General features: G+C 32.2%; 1 long non-coding RNA gene across 1 annotated transcript; it reads right to left on the bottom strand.

Moving 5' to 3' along the window:
* Window positions 1–2,888: 2,888 nt before the first annotated feature.
* Window positions 2,889–4,018, bottom strand: LOC127714395 (uncharacterized). Its single transcript, XR_007987714.1, has 2 exons — window positions 3,693–4,018; window positions 2,889–3,387 (listed from the first exon to the last, which is right to left on the bottom strand). It is a non-coding gene; the product is annotated as an uncharacterized LOC127714395 (long non-coding RNA).
* Window positions 4,019–15,074: the final 11,056 nt, after the last annotated feature.

Below are 15,074 nucleotides of genomic sequence, written 5' to 3'. Positions count from 1 at the left end.
AATGTGGACCAAAAGAGAGGCGAAAGATACCAAAGTGATATTCAAACGCATAAGTCCAAAACAAATGGATGATGATATGGCAAAAACAAATGGATGATGATATGGCAAAAACAAATGGATGATGATATGGCAAAAACAAATGGATGATGATATGGCAAAAACAAATGGATGATGATATGGCAAAAACAAGATGATGATATGGCAAAAACAAATGGATGATGATATGGCAAAAACAAATGGATGATGATATGGCAAAAACAAAAAAAGATGAAAAGACAAACAACAGTACACAAAACAGTACACAAAACACAACGTAGAAATCTAAAGACTGAACAACACGAACCCTACAAAACACCGGGGGTGATCTAAGGTACTCTAATGTTTCGAATTAAAATATCTTAGTCAAACGATATAATGTACAATGAATCGGCAACACCGTTACGACTAAAACAGAAGGGGAAAAGCATTTTTAACTCAACATGAGGAACTCTTTAATTCTTTTAAAGAGTTACGTATACTTATTTTGTTCCAGTAAAAATATACCAACACGCATCAAACCGGGGTGATATCAGGTGTTCCGGAAGTGCAAGCAGATCCTGCTCCACAAGTGGCTATATCACCCCAGGAATAATATTATAGGTTAAATCTATTTCAACAAAGAATGACGCCATAAGTTAAATCTATATAACCACAGTAATTACGTCATAGGTAACATCTATATCACCCAAAGAATGACATCAAAGGTTAAATCTACATCACCCCTGGAATGACATCATAGGTTAAATTTTATCACCCCAGGAATGACATCAAAGATTAAATCTATACCACCCCAAACATGACATCATAGGTAAAATTTAGATTACCCCTAGAATGACATCATAGGTTAAATCTATATCATCCCAAAAACGACATCAAAGGTTAAATTTTAAAGTGTAATCTGCCGAAAATAATTGACTTAGACTATAATATATCGGTTGATTTATAAGTTATAACTGTTCCTAAAAGTCATAAAATAAATGAAAGCGCCTCCCACTTATGACACATTCATATCTTAATACAAACCGAAGTTTCACTTTTCACTGTGTTTGTGAAAATTGAAACACAGTGGTGTCAATCAGATGCGGAATCTTTACAATTATAAACATTTACTTTATTGTCTTCAACCGTAACCATTAAAACATTACAATTGTAATTTGTAAAATTACTTTTTGCTGTTTGCACTCTCTACACTTTTATTTCTCATGCTCATTGTACGATGGCCATTTACTCATACGGCTCTGATTTTTCAAAAAGAATGGGAATCGTAAATGAGCATTTCTTTCTTAAGGTCACGAAGAAAACTGCCTTAAGAAGAACTTAACACTAATTACATAGAATATAATAACTTTCTGAATGATTTGACCACTTCTTTTACATTGATATTTCAACAAACGGTTAAGGTCAGTTGTTGCCACAGTGCATCCCACCTTATCGATTTTTTTTTTTTGTATCTATGTAGCCGAATTCATACAAAACTTCACAGAGACAAACAACGCATCTTGCAGGTTCCTTATTTTCAAGCAGTGTATACACTACAAACCAGTAAAAGTCTGAAATGGCCTATATTTGTACTCGACTGTACTGATTTTTACTCGACCAGTCTGAATTGGTCTGAAATTTACTTGATAATACTCGACTGTAGTCTGAACCATACTTAACAGTCTGAACTTGTACTCGACCTTTACACGACCAGTACTTAACCATTTAATTTTCGTCTGAACCATGCTCGACCTAGTCTGAACCATGCTCGACCTAGTCTGAACCATACTCGACATAGTCTGAACCATACTCAACTAAGCCTTAACCAACCTAGACCTAATTTTTGTATCTATCTATTGTATTTCATCAATTTAGGAACTGTTTTTAACAGCTATTTCCCCTGGCTAGAAATTTGAACAACAATTTGAAATTTAAAATGTATTCAATATGGCATTGAAACCAAAATTTCACAATAAACATAATATAAATTCAACACCATATTTATCAACACTTACATATATATATCACCTTTAAAATAAAAATAAAACAAGCTGATCAAATAATCTCAAAACTGAATTGTGACTAATATTTTCAATGTTATTCAAAGTTTTTTGAATGTTTCAGATATATTTTATGGTTACTGGACAATTTTCACCATTAACTTAAGCCTTGTATAGATTTATGGAGTCAGTTGAGTTTAGTTAATAATGCAGTGAACATTTTTTTTATTAAAATATATTTAAAATAGTATATAAAGCAACTTAATAAATTTTAAAAATCACACCTTTGTTTTGTAAAACCAAGAATTTAATATAATCATGATAATAGAACTTCCATAGCAATCCTTGATAACCATTTAAAAAAGGAAATGTGTTCCAAAGTTGCAGAAAAAATTTATTTCAATTAAATTTAAATAACTTTTATCAAAATTAAAGACAAGAAGCAATTTATTAAGGTTTAATTACCTCAGTACATGTGTGTTTTACAGGTAAAAAGAAAGCCCTTTTTTTTCTTAAACTCGTGTATTACTTATCTAGTGAATTCAAAAGGCCTTGCGATTTTAGTTTTACAGCTGGATGTTGCAATTTTTAATGAATGCTAATTAGAAATTAATACTCTCTGACCAGGTGTGATCTTTTTAATGAGTTTGCCCCAAGCAGGAGGTATTACTTTATACTTTACCACTAATCAGAAGAAAATTTTCTTTAATTTTTTTATCCCTTTTTGATATATATTATATATAATATATCCCAAATTATAATAAGAATAGATATATTTCTAATATAAGGTTAAACAATTTCAGTGATTTTTTGGCTGTTGTTTCCTCATTAAAAAGATAATTAAATAATTATTGTATGTAACCATGAAACTTATATAGTTTTTGTCGAGCCTGCGACTTTTGTCGCAGAAAGCTCGACATAGGGATAGTGATCCGGCGGCGGCGGCGTTAGCTAACTTCTTAAAAGCTTTATATTTTAGAGGGTGGAAGATCTGGATGCTTCATACTTTGTATATGGATGCCTCATGTTACGAAGTTTCCGTCAGTCACATGTCCAATGTCCTTGATCTCATTTTCATGGTTCAGTGACTACTTGAAAAAAAAGTTAAGATTTTTTGTAATGTTAAATTCTCTCTTATTATAAGTAATAGGATAACTATATTTGGTATGTGCGTACCTTGCAAGGTCCTCATGCCCGTCAGACAGTTTTCTCTTGACCTCGACCTCATTTCATGGATCAGTGAACAAGGTTAAGTTTTGGTGGTCAAGTCCATATCTCAGATACTATAAGCAATAGGTCTAGTATATTCGGTGTATGGAAGGACTGTAAGGTGTACATGTCCAACTGGCAGGTGTCATCTGACCTTGACCTCATTTTCATGGTTCAGTGGTTATAGTTAAGTTTTTGTGTTTTGGTCTGTTTTTCTTATACTGTATGCAATAGGCCTACTATATTTGGTGTATGGAATAATTGTAAGGTGTACATGTCTAGCTGGCAGGTGTCATCTGACCTTGACCTCATTTTCATGGTTCAGTGGTCAAAGTTAAGTTTTTTGTGTTTTGGTCTGTTTTTCTTATACTGTCTTATACTGTATGCAATAGGTCTACTATATTTGGTGTATGCAATGATTGTAAGGTGTACATGTCTAGCTGGCAGGTGTCATCTGACCTTGACCTCCTTTTCATGGTTCAGTGGTCAAAGTTAAATTTTTGTGTTTTGGTCTGTTTTTCTTATACTGTATGCAATAGGTCTACTATATTTGGTGTATGGAATGATTGTAAGGTGTACATGTCTAGCTGGCAGGTGTCATCTGACCTTGACCTCACTTTCATGGTTCAGTGGTCAAAGTTCAGTTTTTGAGTTTTTGGTCTTTTTTTCTAATACTATATGCAATAGTTCAACTATATTTGGTGTATGGAAATAATTTATGATCTATATGTCAGTCACGCAGGTTTTATTTGACCTTGACCTCATTTTCAAGGTTCATTGCTCAGTGTTACGTTTTTGTGTAATTGTCTGTTTTTCTTAAACTATGAGCAATAGGTCAACTATATTTGTTGTATGGAAGAATTGTTAGCTGTACATGCCTGCCATGGTTCATCTGACCTTGACCTCATTTTCATGGTTCATTGGTCAATGTTTAGTTTACTTGGTTAATGTTAAGTTTATGTAACAGTTGTAATAAAGCTTTATATTTAGGTCTATCAACATAATATCAATGATTAGTAAAGAAGGCGAGACATTTCAGCGTGTGCACTCTTGTTCTTTAGGAATTTAGGAAAATTAAGTTTAAAAAAAAAAAAAAAAACACATGCCAAACAAGAAGCACCTTAATAAGGTTTATTACCCTCAGTAAAGGTGTGGTTTTTAGTTAAAAGAAAATCTTTTTTTTAACAAAACTCTAAAACTTTAAAATTAATATAATTAAATTATTATATAAGATAATTTAATTGAACTATCTCAATTTGATAAATCTGAGAATCATGTAAGGATGTAAAAATATGTTTTTATATATACCTTTATTTTATTGTGGCTGTTGTCATGTCAGAAAAAAAGAAATTAATTTTAACAGCTAAAATTAAAAAAAAAGTATTGGTTTTTTGGTCAAGTATGGTTCAGACTGGTCGAGTATTGTTCAGACCTTTGGTCGAGTATGGTTTAGACTGAAAAAATTGGTCGAGTACAGGTCGAGAATGGGTCAAGACTGTTTCAGACTGGTCGAGTAATAGTTCAGACTATTTTCAATGGCAAAGATAAGGGTCAAGTACAAATTAGTACGGTCGAGTATGGTTAAGACTGGGGTCGAGTAATGTCGAGTAAAATTCAGACCAATTCAGACTGGTCGAGTAAAAATCAGTACAGTCGAGTACAGATATAGGCCATTTCAGACTTTTACTGGTTTGTAGTGATATAAAGTGCGAATCCAGTTAGTTCATTTTCACTGTTGTATGCGAGTATGTCTATTGTAGAATAAAGGATGATGGGAAAATCTGCGTTTGTTTACCTTTTGAAAATACAAAATAATTGATTTGAATGTATGTTTTAACACAATTTCATTAGAATATAATTTTTTAATGTATAATAATGTGGCAGCGATTTATAGTATTCTTTTTATATTTTACTTTGTATTTTGATAACTTAACCAATTTTCCATTTCAGCGAATTATTTCAATAAACTATAAAAATATTTGATTTGATCTAAAGTTGTTAAAATATTTTGAAGACATTTTCTGAACTCATTACGCTATAGCTTTCCGTTTTCCAAATTTAGTCCCCGCTATGGTGTAATGAATAATTGACCATTGAAGCATATGGTTATCCTGTATTGAACCCCATACAGTTAGTACTGCAGTGCAGGTATGACGTTTTCATGTACTATTGGTTAGTACAGTGAGTACATTTAAGTTCTGCCGCATTGGACTTTTCGATGGTATTCATTGGGTAATTTGTACATTATTTTCTATTGGCTCTGTCTTGCTATTTCACTTACGGTTTTCATTGTGAGGTTTATATTATTTGGAACTTTCTTTGAAGTTAGATGTTATTTGTACCTGACTATTATTCTGGACCTTTTTGAACATTTTTGACGGTAAGTTTTATACATTTTGTAAAGTAGTGCTCTTTCCGGTCATATATTTTGAACTATATTTTGGTTAGAATAATTCTCACATTTTTGTAACTAAGTGTTTAAGAGTACATCTCATAATTTACAAGCTTAGAATTATTACGATTTCATCTATTGTAAATATAGCTCTTCTTGTGTATCTTTTGAAATTGTTGAATTTAATTTATTGTTTTGTCAAGATGACATATCACTTAATTTATATGTTTTTAATTGGCCTGAAATTGAATAGACTTTGTCACAGTATTTTGAATGTTCATTTTGAACATGGGTATTTATAATCGTATATTATTTTCAGAACATACCATATAGTGTCCTGGAATAATTGTATTAGTGTTTATGGCAGTGGATTTTGATAACTCAATCCCACATATTGGTAAGGATTAATTCCTTATTCTTTATAGATTGTTCATTTTGTAATAGTTGCTTTCACAGCCAAATTGGCAACGAAATTGTATTTTATTCTATTTCTCTTTCGGCACATTTTAATAATTCTACATTGAAATTGTAAAGCGTATTGACGCTTTCTAAAATGAAGCACGGTTGTGTAGATTGCAATGCAATCCGAAACTTTGATATGTACTTTTAAATTAGCTATTTGTAATTGTGACACAAGTTTATCATGATTGTGTTTAATCATACTAGTGTTTAATATTGCTTGTGTTTAATAATGCTATGTAACACAAGTTTGTAAAATTGCTTATGATATTTGCTATTGTTTTGCAGAGTTACATTTTCCTGGTACATAATAAAGTATTTGAACCAGTTGGAGTCTATAATTAAAAGCCCTTATAAGACCCTATCACAATAACAGGATTAAAGTCCAAAAAAGTGTAATTAAAGCAGCAGAATCGATAATATGAATTTTTGTATGCGATTCATTTTAACTTTAGATGCGATGAATTATCACTGTAAGTGCAATCATTTCTGATGTAGAATTATTGAAGTTGCGATGAATTTTCATTGTTATTTTATATGTTAATTCGACATGCAACAACTGAAAATAGTATTTAAATGACTTTAATATTGATGATATTTACAATTTGAAATGCAAGCTAGTCGTAGATGCCTACTTAAATATACACGGGTATAACCACGTTCATATCATGCATATTCAAATATTGTTGGTGAGTTTGTTATTAGCTTGTCATGGATCCGAAAATTTACTGGAGCAGAGTATTTATGAATATAACGTATTTCTACGGCGAATTTTCCTTTAAAAGTTTTAGAATTCGCTTAAAAAAGCTTTGAAAATTTGTCACGCCGTGTCATACATATTTCTACCATATTGATAGGCTTTTGCACAACGAACAGTACAAGAATGTACAACGAATGGTACTAAAGAAATTAAAAAAACTGCAAAGAGAATGAATCGTACAGTGCCAAAATCTTGAGGTCAGTTTTTCAAGTAAATGTCTTCAAAAATAATTAAAAGAAGGGGTTTATAATTCGCATTATGTATTTTTAACAACAACAAATCACAAAATACACGGTCGCATTAGTGTAAGCGCCCACCAACTATGCTCTATTTGTAGTTTAATCAAGTTTGAGTTACACAGAGTGTTTGTTTCGCGATGTTTACAAGTAATTCACATACCTGTCTATCTAAAATAGTCACATGGTGTTCATGTAATACAAATAATATACAATGCTGCCAGGAGAGTAAACTTTGTTTTAGTAAACATTAAATACTTATCTGAACATTGCGTCAATTAGCCTTTGGTGAAAATATAAGAATGGTCTATCTACCTACATCGCGAAGAGTAGCGATTAACGTCCGGAATCAACTGTACGGCGGTTATACCCCGTGGTATAGATATAAGAAGATGTGGTATGAGTGGCAATGAGCTAACTCCCCAATCAAGTCACAATTTGTAAAAGTAAAGGTTAGAACCATTTAAACATATATCAATAAACTGTTTGCAATATTTCCTTGTATTCTTACAATTGGGTATTTGCTTATTTGTAACACGGACTTAAAAGAAATTAAAACATAAATTAAGGTGACTCGACTGTTGCTTGAACTTTCTTTACTGTATTAGGCGTATACATAATGTCATGATACATATCAATTATCCAGTCATCCAAGCGACAATTGTTTGTGCAAGATGAATACGTTTCCACTCATTCAATTGTGAAATGAAGATCGTTTTGTGAATGCTCTTTGTTATCTAAAATGCATCCATTAGAGCTATTTTCCCAATGCTTGTAGTTTAAAGGTTTGGTTGGCTTGCTCGCTTTTTTGTATAAATGTTTGCTCAATCTTAATTACAATGCTTAAGCAAACATTTAAGCAAGCAAGCCAATCACACCTTTTAAGTACATGCATTAGGAAAATAGCTCTAATAACGTTTAATTTATTAGTATGCGATGTAGATTTAGACCGATACAGAAACTTTGCTTTTTCGGTGACGTGGATTGGCCTAACTGTCCAAGATATATGTATGCAATGATGGCGTGTCATTGGAAAGGAAAAGTTTTATCCTACATATAGATCTGGATCTGGACAAATTATTAGAGAAAATAGAATTGACTATATTAGCAATAAATGCCACTTTTAAGGAGTTCATTAATATATTACCTCAGATTTTCACTCACTAAATAGATATAAGAAGATGTGGTATGATTGTATGTATATATTATCAATCCTTCTGACTTCTTAAATTTTGTTAGAGATTCGGCTGAATCAAGACTTTGTATAATGAAAATTAATTAACTTCCTTCTGTGAAAATGCATCGCATATACAATAAAAATGAATCGCTCTACAGTGAAAATGAAAGTCCAGTGTCATTGTTCGACATTAAACATGAATTAAATAACGAAAACAGCATAGTGGAATTTGATTCAATATCAACAAGCTGAATAACAAAACCTGTTTTAAGTTAAACAACATTGATAATTATTTTAAAAGTTACATTTTTCTGCAAATGAAACTTAACTGCTACTTTTAAATCTCTTGCACGCTCTGTTCGTGAACTGCTCTTAATATTTATTTATTTGTGTATCAATTTTGTACATGGATGGCTGTAGGCGCGATGAAAATTTCATACGTATATCATGAATTTATAAAAACAGTGCACATTATATATTATTTCTTATTTTATTCAAAAAGCATGAATTTCTCGTCTGTTTATTTATCATTCTACATCAGAAATTCATCACGGATACAGTGAAAATGACATTTCATGATTCGGACATTACAAACACAGCGTATGACTATAACAGGGAAGAGTACCGCTTGCCAGTTTTTGTGTGAGGAATAGAATCAATTAACTAGCGCTGGTACAAACGAAGCAATACAAGAGGGTCTGAATGGGGTTTACAGAATAGAGAATAATGAGCATTATGTGCAAAATAAAGGGCTAAAAGAATAAAGAATAGAGAAAAAAAAGCCAAAAAAATAAAGAATAGATAATAATGGGGTGCTAGAATATAAAGAATAGAGAATAACAGGCAAAATTTATAAAGAATAGGGAAAAATGGCCTAAAATAATGAAAGAATAGGGAAAAAAGGCCTAAAATAATTAAAGAATATAGAAATGAAAGACCCCCCCCCCCTTTTCCCCCTAACCACACCCTCATGATTTCAGCAACAAACAATTATGGAAAAAAGGGGTCATCGACTTTGATCTGTCACTACAGGAACCTCCAAAAATTAAATTTTTTTGGTTGATGTTTAAAATTTTAAAGATTCCTATAATAAACAAACCTAGAACCATAATTCTTTTTTCACGTAAAACGGAAGATTTGTTTGTATCGATTAAAACCTCTAGAGCTTGTGTTCCTGGGTGTTTTAATCTTTGAAAACTATGATTTATTTCTTCCGGACAAAATTAATATGCAAAAAGGAAAATGTTTTACAAAATCTATAAAATGTAGTTTTTACTGTGCAAAATTTGACGAGATAATCTGCCCTTTTTTTGGTGAGGGAATAAATTCAACAAAACACAACTTCAGAATGATTCCATATCACTTTCCCTGTGTCGCTTCAAAATGTTCATAAACAATAAGCTGATTGGTCTTTAATTCAGGAACTTGTGTTCTTTATAAAAATACAGTTTTATCGAAATTCAAACATTGCGGTTTTTGGCCAACCAATAATTGTTTACATCCGAAATCTATTTGAAATAGCATATTATCCCTACATTTCGATTTTCCTTGAAATCCTATCAATAAGGTGATATCAAGTGTTCCGGAAATGTAAGCAGATCCTGCTCCACAAGTGGTTATTTCACCCCCAGGAATGATATTATAGGTTAAATCTGTATCAACAAAGGATGATGCCATAAGTTAAATCTATATAACCACAGGAATTACGTCATAGGTTACATCTATATCACCCAAAGAATTACATCAATGGTTAAATCTACCCTAGAATGACATCATAGGTTAAATCTATATTACCCCAAAAACGACATCAAAGGTTAAATTTTAAAGCGTAATCTGGCGAATATAATTGACCTAAACTATAATATATCGGTTGATTTATAAGTTATAACTATTCCTAAAAGTCATAAAATAAATGAAAGCGCCTCCCACTTATGACACATTCATATCTTAATACAAACCGAAGTTTCACTTTTCACTGCGTTTGACAAAATTAAAATGCAAAAAGGAAAAATATTTTAGAAAATCTACAAAGGTAGTTTTTACTGTGCACATTGGACGAGATAATCTGCCCTTTATTTTTTTTGGTGAGGGAATAAATTCAACAAAACACAACTTCAGAATGATTCCATATCACTTTCCCTGTATCGCTTCCAAATGTTCATAAACAATAAGCTGGTTGGTCTTTAATTCAGGAACTTGTGTTCTTTATAAAAATACAGTTTTATCGAATTTCAAGCATTGTGGTTTTTGACCAGCCAATAATTGTTTACATTCGAAATCTATTTGAATTAGCATATTATCCCTACATTCCGAATTTCCTTGAAATCCTATCAATAACAGATCTTTTTTTTCAAATTTTGTGAATATTTTAAATAACAATATATATTCTTATCCTAGGTAAATCAGACATCAGTGTAATATGTTATTTTGCAAAAATTGGAAAATTGACCACGGGGTGAAAAACAATATGGAATATTGAACACCCTTCTCCCCTCTTTTCTAAAAAAGCAAAAGCAAATTAACCCCTTATATTTGATATTTTGAAATGTCAAATGTTCAAAGAGTTGGGGACAGGGTTCAACTTTCCATGGATTGTGGAGGGGAGAGGGTCATGTTAAATGTACAATGGGTTAGAGAGAGGGTATAATTTTTCATTGTAGGGGGTCATAATACCATGGTTTTTCTCAGTGTTGAAAGCCATACGGTGAACCTTAATCCTGTAATCATATAGTTCTAGTCTTTTATTTAAATTCCTTGATCCCCTAGTCCTGTGATCATGTTATTTTAGCCTATGATTTGGAACTTTATATTTCTAGAACCCCTAGTCCTGTGATCATGTTATTTTAGCCTCTGATTTGGAACTTTATATTTCTAGAACCCCTTGTCCTGTGGTCATTATATTTTAGCCTCTGATTTGGATCTTTATATTTCTAGAACCCCTAGTCCTGTGGTCATGAAATTCTAGCCTCTGATTTGGAACTTTATATTTCTATACCTCCTAGTCCTGTGGTCATATAGTTGTACCCTCTTGGATTGATCTTTGTATTTCTAAACCCCTAGTCTTGTTGTTGATTATTTTTCTTGATCCCCTTGTCTTGTGGTTATTTTTTCTGGATCCCATAGTCCTGTGGTAATGTTATTCTAACCTCTGATTTTGAACTTTATATTTCTGGATCCCCTAGTCCTGTGTTCATGTTATTCTACCCTCTGATTTGGAACTTTATATTTCTAGAACCCCTAGTCATGTGTTCATGTTATTCTAGCCTCTGATTTTGAACTTTATATTTCTGAATCCCCTAGTCCTGTTGTTATGTTGTTATAGCCTCTGATTTTGAATTTTATATTTCTAGAACCCCTTATCCTGTGATCATGTTGTTATAGCCTCTGATTTTGAATTTTATATTTCTAAAACCCTATGTCCTGTGGTCATGTTATTTTAGCCTCTGATTTTGAATTTTATATTTCTAGAACCCCTAGTCCTGTGATCATGTTATTTAAGCCTCTGATTTTGAATTTTATATTTCTAGAATCCCTAGTCCTGTGATCATGTTATTTAAGCCTCTGATTTTGAATTTTATATTTCTGGAACCCCTAGTCCTGTGGTCATGTTATTTAAGCCTCTGATTTGGAACTTTATATTTCTAGACCCCCTAGTCCTGTGGTCATGTTGTTATAGCTTCTGATTTTGAACTTTATATTTCTAGACCCCCTAGTCCGGTGATCATGTTATTCTAGCCTCTGATTTGGAACTTTATATTTCTGGATCCCCTAGTCCTGTGGTCATGTTGTAATAGCCTCTGATTTTGAATTTTATATTTCTAGAACCCCTAGTCCTGTGATCATGTTATTTTAGCCTCTGATTTAAAACTTTATATTTCTGGATCCCCTAGTCCTGTGGTCATGTTGTTATAGCCTCTGATGTTGAACTTATGAAGATGGGTTATCAAGACAAAAGATTAGTAACCAATTGGGAAATTTAACCAGTTTAAGTTCGTCACGTCGGGACTCATTAGTTTCAAACTATCTCGATCTTATCTAAGTACCACCATTGACGATTCTAGATGCTTTTAATTGCAATTTTTTCTAAAGATGTTTTTAAAAAGTTATTAATATTGTCACTAACAATATCAGCATTTCTTTTAATTTGGGCCCATTAAAGATAGGTTGACGGTTTATAAATCTTTCATTTTTAGAAAACCGTTTTTCGGAATAAGGCTGTTCATGGAAGAACTTTTTCAACAATTATTGTCATATGATTATTGCAGTCGTCATTTAAAATAATCCCTATACGACGTTTGCGCGATATATGTCTCTGGCGATAACATAATTCACATAAACGTTTGGGTTTTGACGTTTACGGTGCTTTTGTTGAAAGAGTCATTATTTCTGTGCTCTTATGGTTGAAATAAACAAGCCATTGGTTAAACTAAATATGTATCTCTCAATATATTAATTTAACGTTTCTCTTGCTACATATTCATTATCAAATTTTTCAATTTCTTTATCCCTAATCAAAACCATTCTACACGTGAACACAGTATTAAATACAAAATTACTCTTTATTACATAGCTTTTAGTTTTAGGTTTACACAAGTTCCTATTTCGCAGTTGGATCATGAGAAACTGAAATTTTGATTAAGACGAGATGGGAATAATTTTCTTTTAAAAAATTGACAGTTAAAGCGAAATGAGAATATAGCCTCTTTTATAGACGATAATGAGAATATTTATAGTGTATGTCCAACTTTATATCCCTATTACCCAAAATACATACATAAATTTATAAAAAAAACTGTATGCATTGATTAATATTAAACTTTAAAAACAAACCTGATAGTGTAGACCCATCTTACAACTCAGCCAACTACAATCTGAGTTGCAAAGTCGGCGCATCTCCTTTTTGTACCGAAAAAAATAACCCTACATAGGTTAACCTACTAATTGCCGAAAACCATAATCTATCATGCTTTATGTATATACAACCTAGCACTTGACATCTGCACTAAGAAAACATACAAAATCAAACATAACATACTTGCATGTAAACGGGAACCATTTTATACACCAGCGTCAACTCGACAAACAATTTCTAGTAGAAATGTTGTATGTTTTAAAACAAGTGTTTAAATCAGTTCACAAGTGTCAATTTTGCAGTGAACTGTGCCTGTGAGCCCCCATGCTTCCTCTGTCTTTAAAAACGAAATATGACAGCTGTAAAATCCTGTATTTCATCAATGACAAAAATATAATTGTCCCGTAGAAATCTTTTGATACAAACTGTTTTATTATGAATTGTATATTGAAAATGGTCTTGGAAGTACAACAAAAACATAAGCTATACCTAATTAACATAAATGCTGGACAATCTAAGCATGGAAAATATTTTTCTCCACTCTATAGGGTATCCAAACTATATGATCAATCACTCTCATAGATATCCAAACTGAAAATTCCTCCACTCTACTGGATATCCAAATTATATCTTCCTTCACTCTACTGGATATCTAAATCATATCTTCCTCCACTCTACTGGATATCTAAACTATCAAAACCCTCCACTTTACTGGAAATCCAAATTATATCTTCATCCACTCTACTGGATATTCAAATCATATCTTCCTCCACTCTAATAGATATCCAAATTATATCTTCCTCCACTCTACTGGATATCCTTACTATCATACTCATATACTCCACTGGATATCCAATTTTTATCTTCTTCCACTCTAATGATCGAGTGTCCAAATTATATCTTCCTCCGCACTACTGGACTTCCAAACTAAATATTCCTCCACTGTAATGTATATTCAAATAATGTCTTCCGTCTCTGTAATGGGTATCCAATTAACATCTTCCTCCACTCTACTGGATATCCAAATCATATCTTCCTACACTCTCTGGATATCCAAACTATCAAAACCCTCAACTTTACTGGATATCCAAACTTAATATTCCTCCACTCTACTGGATATCCAAACTTAATATTCCTCCACTCTACTGGATATCCAAATTATATCTTCTTCCACTCGACTGGATATCCAAACTATCAAAACCCTCCACTTTACTGGATATCCTTCCTTTAACTTCCTCCACTGTAATAGATATCCAAATTATATCTTCCTCTACTCTACTGGATATCCTTACTATCATAACCATATACTCCACTGGATATTCAACCTTTATCTTCCCCCACTGAGTGTCCAAATTATATCTTCCTCCACACTACTCGATTTCCAAACTAAATATTCCTCCACTCTAATGTATATCCAAATAATATTTTCCTTCTCTATTATGAATATTCAAATTATATCTTCCTCCACTCTACTGGATATCCAAATCATATCTTCCTACACTCTCTGGATATCCGAACTATCAAAACCCTCCACTCTACAGGATATTCAACCTTTATCTCTCTCCACTCTAATGGATATCCAAATATATCTTCCTCCACACTACTGAATATCTAAATCATATCTTCCTCCAGTCTACTGGATATCCAAACAATCAGAAATCTCCACTCTGCTGGATATCACAATTATATCTTCCTATACTTTACTGGATATCCAAACTATATTTTTTTTTATACTTAATCATATCTTTTTCCACTCTAATGGATATCAAATCTATATCTTCCTCCACTCTGAAGGACATCTAATTTTTTTTCTTCTCCACTTTCTCAAACTATATTTTCCTCCAGTCTTTCGGATATTCAAACTATATCTTCCTTCACTCAAGTGGATATCCAAAAATATCTTCCTCCACTTTGATGAACATCCAGTTATCAAATCCCTTAACCTCTAATGGATATCTTAGTTAAATTTTC

This window comes from Mytilus californianus, unplaced genomic scaffold, assembly GCF_021869535.1.
Source record: "Mytilus californianus isolate M0D057914Y unplaced genomic scaffold, xbMytCali1.0.p SCAF_9, whole genome shotgun sequence".
NCBI lineage: Eukaryota > Metazoa > Mollusca > Bivalvia > Mytilida > Mytilidae > Mytilus > Mytilus californianus.
Note: the sequence above shows the minus strand (reverse complement) of the source record. Positions and strands in the feature narration are given on the sequence as shown.